This window comes from Ornithodoros turicata, chromosome 1, assembly GCF_037126465.1.
Source record: "Ornithodoros turicata isolate Travis chromosome 1, ASM3712646v1, whole genome shotgun sequence".
Lineage (NCBI taxonomy): Eukaryota > Metazoa > Arthropoda > Arachnida > Ixodida > Argasidae > Ornithodoros > Ornithodoros turicata.
Window position 1 is genome coordinate 66,043,914 of NC_088201.1, and position 14,163 is coordinate 66,058,076.

At 45.2% G+C, this 14,163-nt stretch overlaps 1 long non-coding RNA gene across 1 annotated transcript; it reads right to left on the reverse strand.

Moving 5' to 3' along the window:
* Positions 1–5,295: 5,295 nt before the first annotated feature.
* Positions 5,296–7,328, reverse strand: LOC135399937 (uncharacterized). Its single transcript, XR_010424460.1, has 3 exons — positions 7,202–7,328; positions 7,031–7,139; positions 5,296–5,587 (listed from the first exon to the last, which is right to left on the reverse strand). It is a non-coding gene; the product is annotated as an uncharacterized LOC135399937 (long non-coding RNA).
* Positions 7,329–14,163: the final 6,835 nt, after the last annotated feature.

The following is a 14,163-nucleotide window of genomic DNA, read 5'->3' on the forward strand; positions in this document are numbered from 1 at the left end:
GGTAGATTGGCAAAGGAAAAAAGTGGATATGCTAGTCCAAAAAGTCTCGGGACTGATTACTTCAGGACGCGATATTGTGGCAAGACAATATTCCGAATGATTTTCTTAGAAGGTACACCGAGTAAGCTGCGCAATTCCTCAAAATTATTTTCCAGATATCGCTGGACGAAGGGACTGTCCCGAACGAATGGAAATGCGCTCGTATAAAACCGATACGTAAGGCAGGAGTCCCGACTTTGGTTTCGAATTTTCTCTTCTTTCCAGCTTTTGTGAATTGCTAAAGCACATCTTTTCCAAACAATTAACATCATGATCAAGTAACAGCATTCCTTGCAGCATATCTTTCGTGGGGGCTACTCCGCTGTCGTGGCCCTGTTTGATTTCATCCAGGACTTTGCATTTGCTTTATATAATAACCTACAAATTGAAATACGTATTGGTTTTGCATCTCTCCAAGGCATTTAACCGTGTACGTACCCTATAGAAAGCTGACACATAATACCAAGATCATGGATTGGCTTCGGGACTGATTCCCTGTCTGATCGAACCCCATACACCTGGGGTATACGACAGGAGTCAGTCTTGAGACTTTTGCTGGTTCTTGTCTATATGCACGATATGTTAAGTAACATTAATTGTAAAGCATGTTTATTCGCTGATGACTGCGTAACATATCGCGCGATATATTCCGAAAAACATAGGGATGTCTGAACGTGCGTCCTCAATATGCCGATCGTTCTCTCTCTCTATTTTTCTTTATTTTTTTTTCTGTGTGCTTTGCTTATGGCTCATCTTGCTCGCCTTATATTACGCACCTTTGCAAAGCAGTTTAGAACGCATCAACGAGTGGTGTTACAATTTGCAAATCAATTTGAACACCGACAAAACTGTGTCTATGCTGTTATATGTAGAACAAAGGCTTTGCCAACATCATAGTATACTTGCAAGGGAGCTTAGTACAAATATCTTGGGGTCGCCGTCCCGTCCGATTTTAGATGGAATTTTCACGTGCGCATAATAGGCATCACAGTCAAGAGAAAGCCTCTTCTATCTCAGAAGAACACTTCATTATGCTACGGCTTAGGTCAGACTACCGGCATATAGAACACTCGTGTTACCGATCGTCACGTTCGCGAAGGTAACTTGGGACCCCTTTGCTGCGTCTCTTTTGCGGGTTTCTTTCGAATTGTCGCCATTATACGAGTGTATTATGTGTATATATTATATAATTAATGTACGTTCCCTAGTCCTTCCCAGGTTCCTTCTGGGACCAGTATTCTGAAATAAATGTACAAATCGTTATATTTTCGTGTCGTCCCCTTTTTCTTCCGGATTACTTCCCTCTACTGAGTGCTCATATGCAGACTGTAATCAGCAATTCTATCGCTTCCGTTGGTTAGCTGCAGTTAACGTATATCTCACGCTTATAGCCCACCACCGACTTAAATACTTCTATCACTATCCCCCGTCACCGGACCTCGCAAACTGGAAGGTAACCCAAGCAGCACAATGTACCGAAAGTCGAGTGCAATAGGGGTGGACGGTATGTGTCTTATCAATGTTTTTTAGTTTCACGAGTCTGTTCAAGGTCTTCCACCTACCCGTCCACCCCTATTGCACTCGACTTTTAGTACATTTTGCTGCTTGGGAAAGGTCGCTCAGATGAAGGGAACGATGAGCACATATTACGAATATCACTACCCAAAGGCAGAACCGGCTGCTCGAACACGTCTTTATCGTTATCAAAGTACACGTGTCCCAGACCCGAGGGTTGATAGGGACGTGCCGACGAATGTCAGCACTGATATCTGGGTGGTGCCATTCGTTTGCTCCTGCAGGTGACACTCAAGGGGCATTTTGCATGCAGAGCAAAGAAAAGGCGCGCTCATGGGTTAACGGCAGGTGTGTAATCACGTGACGAATAGTACTGGAATGAGCCGCGAGAGGCGATTAGATCGCATAGCGCCGAGATACGCTTGGCGCCATCTCTCGGCAGGAACATCGGCGGGTACATATGACAACCGCCGAACGGCTCACCAGTCCTTCTAGCCCACCACAGTTCCTTCGTGCGCGACATCGCCGATAGCGGATTGCTCGGCTACGGGCTGGAGATTTTAGACAACCGTGTCCCCAATAATACAACGCTACCAAACTCAACAAGGCGTGGAAGCCAATGTTAAACAAGTCCAGTCATGCGCGAGAAAAGGCTTAACGAGTGCGGTAAAAATGCGCAAACATCGGGAAAAAGGCCTAACTTTTTTCATTCCGTGTTAGCGCCGCGAAGCAACTGTGGCTATGAGCGGCGTACAGACGTGGACCGATGGAGAGAGGACAACAGGAAGGAGTGGGGAACAGGGGGGTTAGTATGCGTCCTGCGCCGACTTCAGGGGCAACTGTGCCGACATTCGTCTGGAAATTCGTCGGAAAACCCAGGGAGAACCTCAGACAGCACAGCCGGTAACAGGATTCGAACCCGTGTCACCTCGCAGTCTCAGCGTGGAAAGCGATCTTCCTAAACACTATGCCACGGGACCTGGTAAAGGCCTAACTGCTACGGCAAATCACTCACCTTTCCATCGCGGCGACGGACCGTCCATTCCCGTCGACAGCCATGCGACATGGCGTGGCGACGGCGTAGTGGCCGACCACACGTCTTCTCACTACGAGAGCCAACGCTCGACTGACAAAAGTGCCGCCTCTCTGCGAGTGCTACGCATGCGCGCGCTGCTAGCGCCCCCTCTGCCGACGCGGCCTGCTGCCAGCGGTCATCCCGTCTCTGGCGCGCTTCCTGCGGCGCCGAGTTTCGGTTTCGCTCTCTCCTTTCTCTGTGCACGCTCCTAGCGGCGAACGGATTGCTTCTCCGTTTCGGTTTCACTCTCATATCTTTGCGCATGTTTATTTGAAAGCACTCTAGAAAGGGAGTGCGCACTGCGCTCGCGTAATCATTCTGACCAATACGGTGAAACGTTCAGCTACCACGCTTTACAAACTTGTCTCGACATCCACGCTTCTTGGGAAGAAGAGAGAATGAATGTTTCCACAAGGAGAGTCCCCGGAACGAGCTCGTCATCACTGGTTTTCGCTACGTCATAGACATGGTGGGCTTTGGCAATATAGGAGAGATTTCTCCGGGTCCACTGCAGGAAATGGTGAGTCGGATCTACGCCCGTTACAAGAATGTCTCCATGACGGTTCCGAATGGACCCTTGGGACAGATGAGCGAATTTGTGAGCTCGTCCAACACCGAATTCAACTACATCTCTGCAGGCATCCTTCTCACTTGTGTTGTTGCTCATACTAAGTACGCACTGCGGAAACAGCTAGCTTTGCAAGCAGTCTACATCGTAAACTTGATCACTTATTTATTGAAATACTGTTTGGTTATCGAAATGCAAAGCATTAATCAGTGTGAATAACTCTTTCTTTTTCTGCCTCATGGAAACATCTTTACTGAATGTAAACATACAAAGACGTCTCTTAAGTTGTCGATAGATGCCTGCACCCTCCCTGACTTGTCTGATCTCATGAACAGAACACTACGAGAAAATCAGGCGTGACAAAAAAGGTATGGGGAATCTTCATCGCAGTGTCGTCATTGCGCGGGTGACGGCACCAGTACGATGGCGGAATGGTCATTCTTTTCATCCACCCATTCCGCTACCACACTGCCACGGTGACCCGTGCTTCCCCTGTCTGAGAGAGAGAGAGAGAGATCATATCCCGACTAGAAGTTTTTATTTGTATTCTCGATTATATGCGCGTGCACGAAGGACTTGCTCTTTGTTCCACGGTCACTCGATCACCGACGACGTTCTCGGGCTCACTTCCGGGTTTTCCGATGATGCACAAAGAGAGAGTACTATCGTAATGCGATATGCGTCAAAACGCCAGCAAAGCTTACCGTATTCTTAGCTTTCGTAAGGGAAGGAGTGTACGGCATCCACGAGATAGCGTTTGTCGTCGTAGGGGACCAAGCTCTTCTTGAGTCTCGAAATGGTGTATTAATTGTTTGCTTTATACTCTGGATGGTGCACTGCTTCTGAGAGACTGTCCTTTAATTGAACAGAGAGTCTCGGTACACCTCGTGCAGTAAGTCTGTCCTTACCACGTCTTTCTTAGCGCCCGTCGCTCTCGTGATCTGTTTGTGTGTCCCAGCCAAGAGAACGCTGTACATTTTAGCTCGGATGGCTACGACTTCCTGAATAACTCCACCTCCTGTCTCATCTTTGAAGAACCCCATCTGATTCGCGCGCTCGTCGTTGAAAAGCGGGTGGCCCGGTGGATAGGAGGACAGATCTAACTCGTCCTCTATTTTCATCAGCTGCTCTTCCAGGCTTTCGCACGTGAGAGAAAAAAATATACTGTCCGTATCGCTACAGATCAATTGCCCTGGACGCGACAAGCGAGAAAAGAGCGACTCGTAGATGAAGCTGTACATTCGGACTTTGGATATCTCTAAAATGGCAAAGCCCAAGTAAAGGGGGTGCGTGCATTTGATGCGACGCTGTGTCATCCCGTACAAGATGGCACTTGTCACTCAGAATGTGAAAATGCTGACAGTCGACGGAACTAGCTTTTCGGAGTGCGCTTTCTTCGTCGTAGGCTATAGCATGGTTTTGTACAGCAGACGTTCGAATTTCGTGGTCGCGGCATTGCTCAACGCGACGTTTCTCTGCACGAAGGTTCGTAAAAAATTGTCTTGGCGGAACGAGAGGATGCTGTGAAGACGTTTTATTTTCATGCCCAACCTCACGTACAGAACGAGCAATGCATAATGAACGACGGAGCGTTCTTTGTTGTAGCACGCCAGCAAGAGTTCGGATACGTGGAAGCTAAGTCACGTGTTTTCTTTCCGCGAGTATATAATGCGGTTTTTAAATAAACACACTCCTTCTCCATGTACGTCGTTAGCGACACTTCATTTCGAAACATCGCCAGTGCGCAACGGGGAGTGTAATGGAAGGGCGTGTAATATATTTTTGGTCATAGCTCTAATGCGAGCGAGCGCCGATGGCCGGCGACTTCCGATTTGTGATTGTGGGTGGGGTTGTCCCGCGACTTTGAACTTGTCTCTGAGGATTACCATAGTGAGTACTACTCACATGCATGTGAGTAGTGAGAGCTCAAGAGCCCAGCAACTGCAGTGATATTTATCGAAAGGGGTATAGACTCCACCAAGAAGTGAAAAACATGTCATGGCTTTAGGAAAAGGTAGTGACAAGGGAAATCGCACTTATCGTTTAGAACAACCACAACTTTATTTAAACGATGGTGAGTGAGGGGGTCATCGTTTAGAATACACTCAAAGAAAACACGAAAGTTAGTGCCTACACTTGCGTCCAGGGCTAGTGTGAGAAATTACAGGCCCCAGGGACGAGTCCTGCCCGGGTCCTCCTCCTCACGTCTCGATAACACTGCCTAAGTATTTCTTGTTTATGTGATTACGTGCGTCCATCAAGTCACAGGGAACCGCATGTATTGGCTTAGTTCCTGGTGCTAGCAGCCGTCGTGCCTTGGGTCGGACGGTTCCCTGAAGAGGCCCGAGCACCGAGCCTCCATCCCCGACTGCTCCCTCTTCTCGCCGGTCCTGCATCCGTCATGCACAAAAACGAAGAGGGAGGATGCCAACTTAAACGGTATACCAGAGCAGTCTTGGGTAGTAACTAAGTTACTTTTAACTTGTAACTGGAACTAGATACTTTTGGGGGTAACTAGTTACATTTCGAAAAATAAATGCTGAAAATAAATGATGCTGAAAATAAACTTCAGGTGCCAGTTGAACGCTGTTCTGTCCATGTCTGCGTTTTGTCTGCAGGTCTTGGGTTCTTGGTTATCGGTATAAACAGAGTGCAAGTATAAACACAGTGCAGCACTAAGCGCTGCTTCAGTTCACGCTTCACAGTGATCACTGCATCGCTATGATCACTAATTTGCCCGTCACTTCGACTAGCAACTTTGCTAGCCATTCAGTTAATGTCTCATTCAGTCAGAGGAGTGTTCTTGCCGATACGTTGTCAGATACAATCCAGCGAAATCTATCGCAATATGCCGTTGGCTGGGTTACACACCAACGTAGCCAAGCAGTGTCATAAAACCACCACAATTTATGGTCAACTTACCAATCATCGAGCTAAACGAGAATTAGCCGGTGCAGGCTACTAACGTGGACGACACACGACACGCGTATGCGTTTTTGAGGTGTTCATAGTAACGGCCAGTTCTCACTTTTGCGACGCCCGACGCGACATCGTGAACGGACGGTGGAAATAGATGCGCATTTCCGGCACAACAACAACAACAACGTTATCATAACTGACGCAAGATTTACTAACTTGAAATACAATTACGAAATTGAGACGGGTCAGTTATGGTAACGATGTGGGGCGGGAGGTTATTCCAATCAATGGCAGTCTTGGGGGAAAAGGAATTTGAGAATGAGTGAGTGTTACGTTTTAAGCGGGCGACTTTGAGTTAATGCGTGGTCGATGCGAGATTATATTCTGTGAGGAGGATTGATAGGATGACCTGATGGCAGGAGAATGGCAGAACTTGTGAAACAGTGATAAGCGTGCGGCCCTCCTACGGACATGCAGTTCGGCCAGGTTGATGTGTTGTTTTAATGAAGAGATACTTGTATATGGTGAGTAGTTACTAGTGATGAACGTGGTTGCGCGGTTTTGAACGGCTTCGAGGTCGCGCACAAGGTAAGCAGTAAATGGATCCCATACGGCAGAGGCATACTCCAGCTGAGGCCGGACTAATGTGATGTAAGCCAGGTGTTTAATATTAGGGGGAGTAGACGAGAGATGCCGTTTCCAATATCCTAAGGTGTGGTTAGCTTTGTTAACGATGGAGCTTACGTGGATGTTCCAAGAAAGATCGTTTTGCATATTAACACCCAGATACTTATATGATGTAGCGGACGAAGTTGCAGAACCATTAAGGGAGTAAGAGTGGTTGAATTTTGGAGTTTTCCTACAAAATGGGACGTGGCAACATTTATCAATATTGAGTGACATTAGCCACTTACTGCACCAGTGATCGATGACGGTGAGGTCATCTTGAAGGATGAGATGGTCGTCGGGAGAGGAGATGCAGCGATAAAGGACACAGTCATCGGCAAAGAGACGTATGTTTGACTGTATGGACAAAGGCAGGTAATTAATGAACAGGAGAAACAGGAGAGGTTCTAACACGGTACCCTGTGGTACACCGTAAGAGACTGGGTGGGCATCTGAGAGTACGTTATTGGCGAAGACAGACTGCGAACGGGAACTCAGGAATGCAGAAATCCAAGATAACGTCGTGGAAGCTCCGCAGGTTCTGTCATTAGTCGGCCATGAGGAACCCTGTCGAAGGCACGAGAGAAATCAAGGAATATGACGACTGTCTGAAGTTTGTTGTCCAGATTAGTATGAATATCGTGAATGAACGAGGCGAGTTGGGTTTCGCAGGAAAAATGTTTGCGGAAGCCATGTTGACAGGGCGAAATGAGGCCATTAGACTCGAGAAAGGACATTATGTTTGAATGTATTATATGTTCGAGAATTTTAGCTGGCACACTCGTTAGTGATATTGGACGATAATTGTTAGCGTCGTGCTTGTCACCTTTCTTGTAGATAGGGATGATATTACCACCCGCCAGTCCTCCGGGACGACAGCAGAAGATAATGACTGCCGGAAGATAGCAACTAGATAGGAAGAGGAGATGATAGTGCCCTTTAAGATTTTACTGTTGATGTCGTCGAAACCACATGACGAAGAAATGCGAATGGAATCGATTAGCTTTAGGATACCGCTTTCAGATATGACGATCGTCTCCATGGGGGGACAAAACAAAGGTGGACAGCTTGGTATGTCAGACGGACTTTCTGTTGAAAAGGCCTGCGCGAAAGTATAGCCAAGCAGTTTTGCGCACTGGTCAGGCGGGACAGGGCCACTTCCTTCGTGAAGTAATATCTCATTATTGTTAGCTCTGGCTGGATTTATAGCTGGATTTTTGGGGTTCTGAACAAGGAGCTTCGGAAGGTTGCAGGAAAACAACTTGCGTTTCGCATCTCTGACTGCGTGCTTGTAGGACTCGGCACATGAAACATACCTTTCCCACAACACGGCGGGATTGCTAGTTTTCGCTCTCCTGAACAATTATTTTTTCTTATTCAGTAATGTTTTGATGGACTTGTTGTACCATGGGGCGCGGGAAGAAGTTATAATCGACATAGACGACACGTACCTCTCGACAAGGCTGGACAACAGTGACTTATAGAAGAGCCAATTCTCTTCGACAGAGCGAAATGGCTGGCTTAGAAGAAATGGCTGAAGAGATGAAGAAAGGGCATCGTTTATGGCACTGAAGTTGGCACGGTCGTCTAATCGAATCACCTTCTTGGTGGTACAGCACTTGGGTGTTTCAGAACGTATATTAAAGTGAATGACATTGTGGTCGCTGATGCCGGTCATGCATGTAACGGAACTAACAATATCTGGTACTGGGGACAACACCAAATCTAAAATATTTGCAGTGCTGTCTGTGACCCTGGTTGGGGACGATATGATGTGGTGGAGATGAAAATCCAAACACAAACTGAGAAAATCTCAAGCAAGGGTGGAACAACCGGGCATGACACAAGGTATATTCCAGTCGATACCAGTAATGTTAAAATCTCCAAGAAGCACGAGTTTGTGTTTAGGAAAGCGCATAGCAATATCAGATATAACAAGAGACAGTTCAGTTACAAAATCTGTGACATAATCCGGCGGGCGGTAACATACTCCCAACAGTACATTTGTGGGCCCGCACTGTAAATAATCTTGCAAAAATAAACGCGTAAGTACCCACTGTTAAAAATATATCTCCCAGAATATACGCTTAAAAATCAACGCACAAAAATAATCGTCGAAATATCCCCCTTTAAATTAAAACGCTAAGGAATCCACGATTAAGAATATATCGCTAAAAATAAATCGTTTCAGAATCCCCCCAAATCCGCCCTACAATTGCTAGAGTCATGTGGTATGGCCCAAATCAAGGTGAACTGCAAGCAAGGGGCTTAAACTAACCTCACAGGACCAAACTAGCCTAAACGGGGGGTCCCCGATATCCATCATTAAGAATAAACGTTTAAGAATAAAACATTCAATTAAGAATAATCCGCTTAAAAAATACACGGTTAAAAATATATCTCCTAAAATAAACCGTTTACTATCCCCGCTTAGAGATCACCGTTTAATAATCCACCATTAAAAATAAACTGTTTCAAAATCCCCTCACCATCTAGCACGGAGGCGGACTGATTGCAAACTAAACTAACCTAACATAACATGATCTAACCCGGCGCAAATTGCAATCAGTCCGCCTCCGTGCTAGATGGTGAGGGGATTTTGAAACAGTTTATTTTTAATGGTGGATTATTAAACGGTGATCTATAAGCGGGGATAGTAAGCGGTTTATTTTAGGAGATATATTTTTAACCGTGTATTTTTTAAGCGGATTATCCTTGAATGTTTTATTCTTAAACGTTTATTCTTAATGGTGGATTTCGGGGACCCCCCGCACTGCACACACACCCAGACAATCTCAAGAACAGACAAGACTGGTATCAGATATGAAGAAAAAGTGTTTCTTACGGCAATGAACACTCCCACACCCTTTGTCCCACCCCTGTCTTTGCGATAGTAAGTGAAATTAGTCAAAGATGGCATTATCTCGGAGTCATTTTCGTCGGAATTCAACCATGTTTCGGTGAGAACAACAATATCGGAACAAGTGGATAAGACAAGATATTCAAGGTGATCTCTCTTGCCAAGAATGCTACAAATATTAGTGTACAGGATGGAGGGTGGAGAATGTTAATTAATTAAAGTCAACTAGTCTGCATGAGCTCCTTCAGATAATATTTACACATGGCTAAAGCAGTAACATTCAGATCTGGGAGCACTTCTACATTTACTCAGTTTAGATATGGTTAGATGGACATTACACAGCTGCAGTGCGAACACCCAACTCCTCCCCTGCTGTGTCCAAGTGCATCGCTTGTTTGACATCCAATGATCATTGTTAGAGTCTGAAGTTTTCGGGAAATATTTTTTTCTAAATTGAGGTGGTAAATATCGGGTAACTAAACATGCGCTCTAAATGCATGCAAATTCGGGTAGAAAAACTTCCAGTATGCTTAATTCGGGAAGAAATAACGGGCTCAGTTACTCAATCTAACTGTACTGATTTGGTGCATACGGTACTGCATTTGCTGCGAAAAAAGTTAGTGTGCATTCCTACAGATGTCTTACCGAGAGCAATTTACCGGGTAAAAATCTGGTTTCACCCTGAACAGGCAGCCTTCAATTCGGGGAAGAATCGGGTTAAGCCTTAACACATCAGGCTCTAATCATTGTAGATTACCATCAGAACTGAATGTCCTTTCACTGCAAATCAGATAACCACAACCAGAGATGTGGAAGTTACTTGAGAAAAGAAACTTGTTACAAGTGCAGTTATTATCAAGTTACTTTCAACCTCATGGACACTTTTTAGTACTAAAACCTACATACCTTTCTACAACACAGATATTGATGTTGCAATGGGTGGTCCAAGGAATTTCTCACTACTTTTGTCATAATACCAATATTCGATATGATGAAAGAAGCTGTACCATGATGTGCTTTCCTAGGTTGGGTAGAAGAAATGAGTTCCCCAAAATGTAGCTTAGTTATACAGCAATAAGTTACCCCCAACACTGATTACAACACATCACACCTTCATTACGTGTACCCCCTGCCCTAATAACCTGTAGCCTGATCACTGTTACCCAGGAGCTTCTTTTGCGTGTGCATTAATTGTGTGATGTCCTCTGACTGCTTAGTTTATCCACGCCTATATAACCCCAGGCAAAAACCTTATGTAGCACACAGATATGTAGCAATCCATCTAGCTCTGACATCCGTTCTCTGCATGTGCTACTGCTGATACTAGGAACCGGCTCCAATGGCGTTGTCTTGATTCGGTCATGTTCGGCTTCTCTCCATAGAAGCTGCTTAGTGTTGACCGTGTCACTCGCAGGTTTCCTCTATCGGCATCCTCAAAAGTAGGCCATTTGTCAAGGCATTTGACAATCTCCGTGAAGACCATGCCAAAGATTCGCGAACGCGTCTCCCTAAAGTATGATTACCCTAATAGCACGTGTTGTGTAAGTAAGACAACTTTACGTTTGTACACGTGTATCGGTGAGAGGAGGCATGAAACCCGAAAGGAAGGAGAAGGACAGGAGAGCGAACACTTATCATGGTTCACTTGCTTTTGATTGGTGATAACGGGCACTGCGTCACAAGCTTGATAAGGATTCTTCAAACTGCTTCATCAAGGTAAATGTAAATGGTAGCGAAGGCGGGAAAAAATACGAAATCTGGTGTTAGCAACCCTGCGCCCTTCATGGTACACATGCGAGCGTGGTTGTTGAGGGGCAAACTACGAAGGTAAACAAAAATAATGTAATCAGAGGCGCGAATAATGTATGTACTAATACAATATGCATGTTTTTAATGTAGCAATTCGCGCGGTCTGCCAGTAATACGTAGGATTATAGACAGAGCCGAGTACTCTTCCGGTTCCTGTCGCTCTCCATGTTGTTAGCTACGAGTTTGCTGTACGTTGACTGCGCACTTTGTGACTGTTCATAGCCGTTTTCTTCTTCATCGTCGTCTTTTCAATTTCAAGTCCAACTTAGGACATTCGTCGGGGGAATGCCACATTTCAGGACAGTAGCCAGCTGTTGCTTTATTTGAGTGTCAAGAATGTGCACAGTACTGACTTTGGGGCTGTCGGTTCCTCTTCCTGCCTTTGTGACGTTTGTGGGTGCGTGTGAGGAAGCCTTCAAAGCCAACGTTAAGACATTCCTCACCTCCCAAGGGGTCAGGTCCAAGCTGTGTGAAGCGTTGGACATACTTGTGCCAAATACATTGAGTTTGTGTTTTTCATCCGTGTATGATGATCTATTTCACTTTTTTTCTGAGGGTACGACTGTTCTGGTTTGCACGAGAAAGGAATGAGGAAGTACGAAGTAGTACGTTACGTCAGAAGGCATTGCAGCAGGCAGCGAGACTAAATTCTAATCTCTGCACGTTGTTGTGATGTAACCAGAAGTTTTCTCTCCATGCAAAGGGATATGCATGGTTCTGTTGTCTATCCAGTGCTTTCAGTTGTAACCTAGATTACACATGATCTCTTGTAATTCTTTCATTCCTGTGAAGCATACGATTTGTCAAAGTGCACTTTTGCACATAGCTCCTTACTGTATTACTTGTATTTTGACAGCCATGCAGAGTTCAGTAGTCTGTGACAATTATATATATGTTTAGTGTTTGTACACCTGTGTACAGAGATACCTAGCATACATTTTCTATTTTGAATCTTCAGCAGTTTGCCTATTCTTTGATACGTATTAAGTGTATACCTGTGTACATAGATCCCTAGCACGTAATTTTATATTTTGAATCCTGCGCTGAGTTCAGTAGTTGTGTGCAAGTATGTAGGAGCAGTTACCCAAGCAGCAAAATGCACTGAAAGTCGAGTGCAATAGGGGTGGACGGGTAGGTGGAAGGCCTTGAACAAACTCGTGAGACTAAAGAAAACTGATAAGACACATACCGTCCACCCCTGTTGCACCCGACTTTCAGTACATTGTGCTGCTTGGGTATGTGCAGGGCTAAGCACCTTGTGCAGCTTGCAAATCTACACCACATGGCAAAATGTGCACAAAATAGCAAAAGCATAGAACATTGTCGATGCTTTGACATTCCTTTAATACAAAAATGCTGTTGTAATCAAAGTAGAAGTAGTCATCAGCAGGGTAGTACATACTGAACAAGGTTGTCATTGCTGGAAGCTGATACTGTCGTGGCTGCTTTGCAAGATAAAGTATCACAGACTTCTAAAATGGCCTAATGGACTTGTGCCTTCTTATTCCCCCATAGCATTCGTTACAGTGCCAAAAACGGTGGGCAGACATATCACCACACAGTATGCAAATATCATATAATGTGATCTTCAAGTGCAAATCTGTTCACTTCCACCTTCTTTGTACGAGAGATATGTGGAAAGTTCAAGATCTACATGAGGACAGCTATAGCAGCATGCATTGGACATTAAGGTCCTGGGCCCCACCTGTGTTTGCTGGAATTTGTACATTATCCTTTCGTGCTTATTCAGTACATGGATTGTCATACTGGTTATTTTGCACATTATTCTGTCGTGGGTATTTATGATGAAAGATGGAAGTTACTGAAACGTCACTGTATTCCAGCCTCAGAACATCAACTGTCTCATGTGAGTATTTATACTGTTTACAACGGTATGGCGAATTTACCTGTGATAAAAGAAAGCAAGCCCCCACCTGGTTTCCTGTGTCCTTTGTTGCACGCATGTCGCTAGTGTTGATTCTTCTCTCTTGCTCTTGGATTTGCTTTCAACAGCGGTTCTGACATTTCGCGGCTCGACATCGCGATGGAACGCACGCGCAGCGCGAGCGCCCGCCCCGCGCTGTACGTAATGGTGACGTACCAGGTGACGTCATTATGACGGAATTTGTAGTTTGCCCCGCAACGGATGGATGGCGCTGACGATCTTTATCATGGCCGCCCTTGAAGACGTGGTGGCCAATGGAAGCTTCGCTACCATCTATATTTACCTTGGCTTCATCGCTTTCAAATGCCAGACTTCTTTTTAGACGAGTATCGCTGGTACGAATGGCATTCCCAATGCCATCATCCCAAGCAGCACAATGTACTGAAAGTCGAGTGCAATAGGGGTGGACGGGTAGGTGGAAGACCCTGAACAGACTCGTGATACTCAAGAACATTGATAAGACACATACCGTCCACCCCTATTGCACTCGACTTTCAGTACATTTGGCTGCTTGGGATACCTCCGACACTTTGTTTTCACTATTATTGCAGGGCGTTTCATTTAAAATGAGTCAAACTTTTTTGTTATAAAAATGGTGCATTGCATTTGAACGAGACTTAGTGCGTAAGTAGTGCGTTAGTAAGGGTCCAGAGATACTCCGTCTACTTTTTTTCCTCGTTTGTTAATTAATTCGTTAATTGAAAATAATTGGTTCGTTAATTGAAAATCCTTTTAACTACAGGGAATATAGCATACCTGTCAATGGC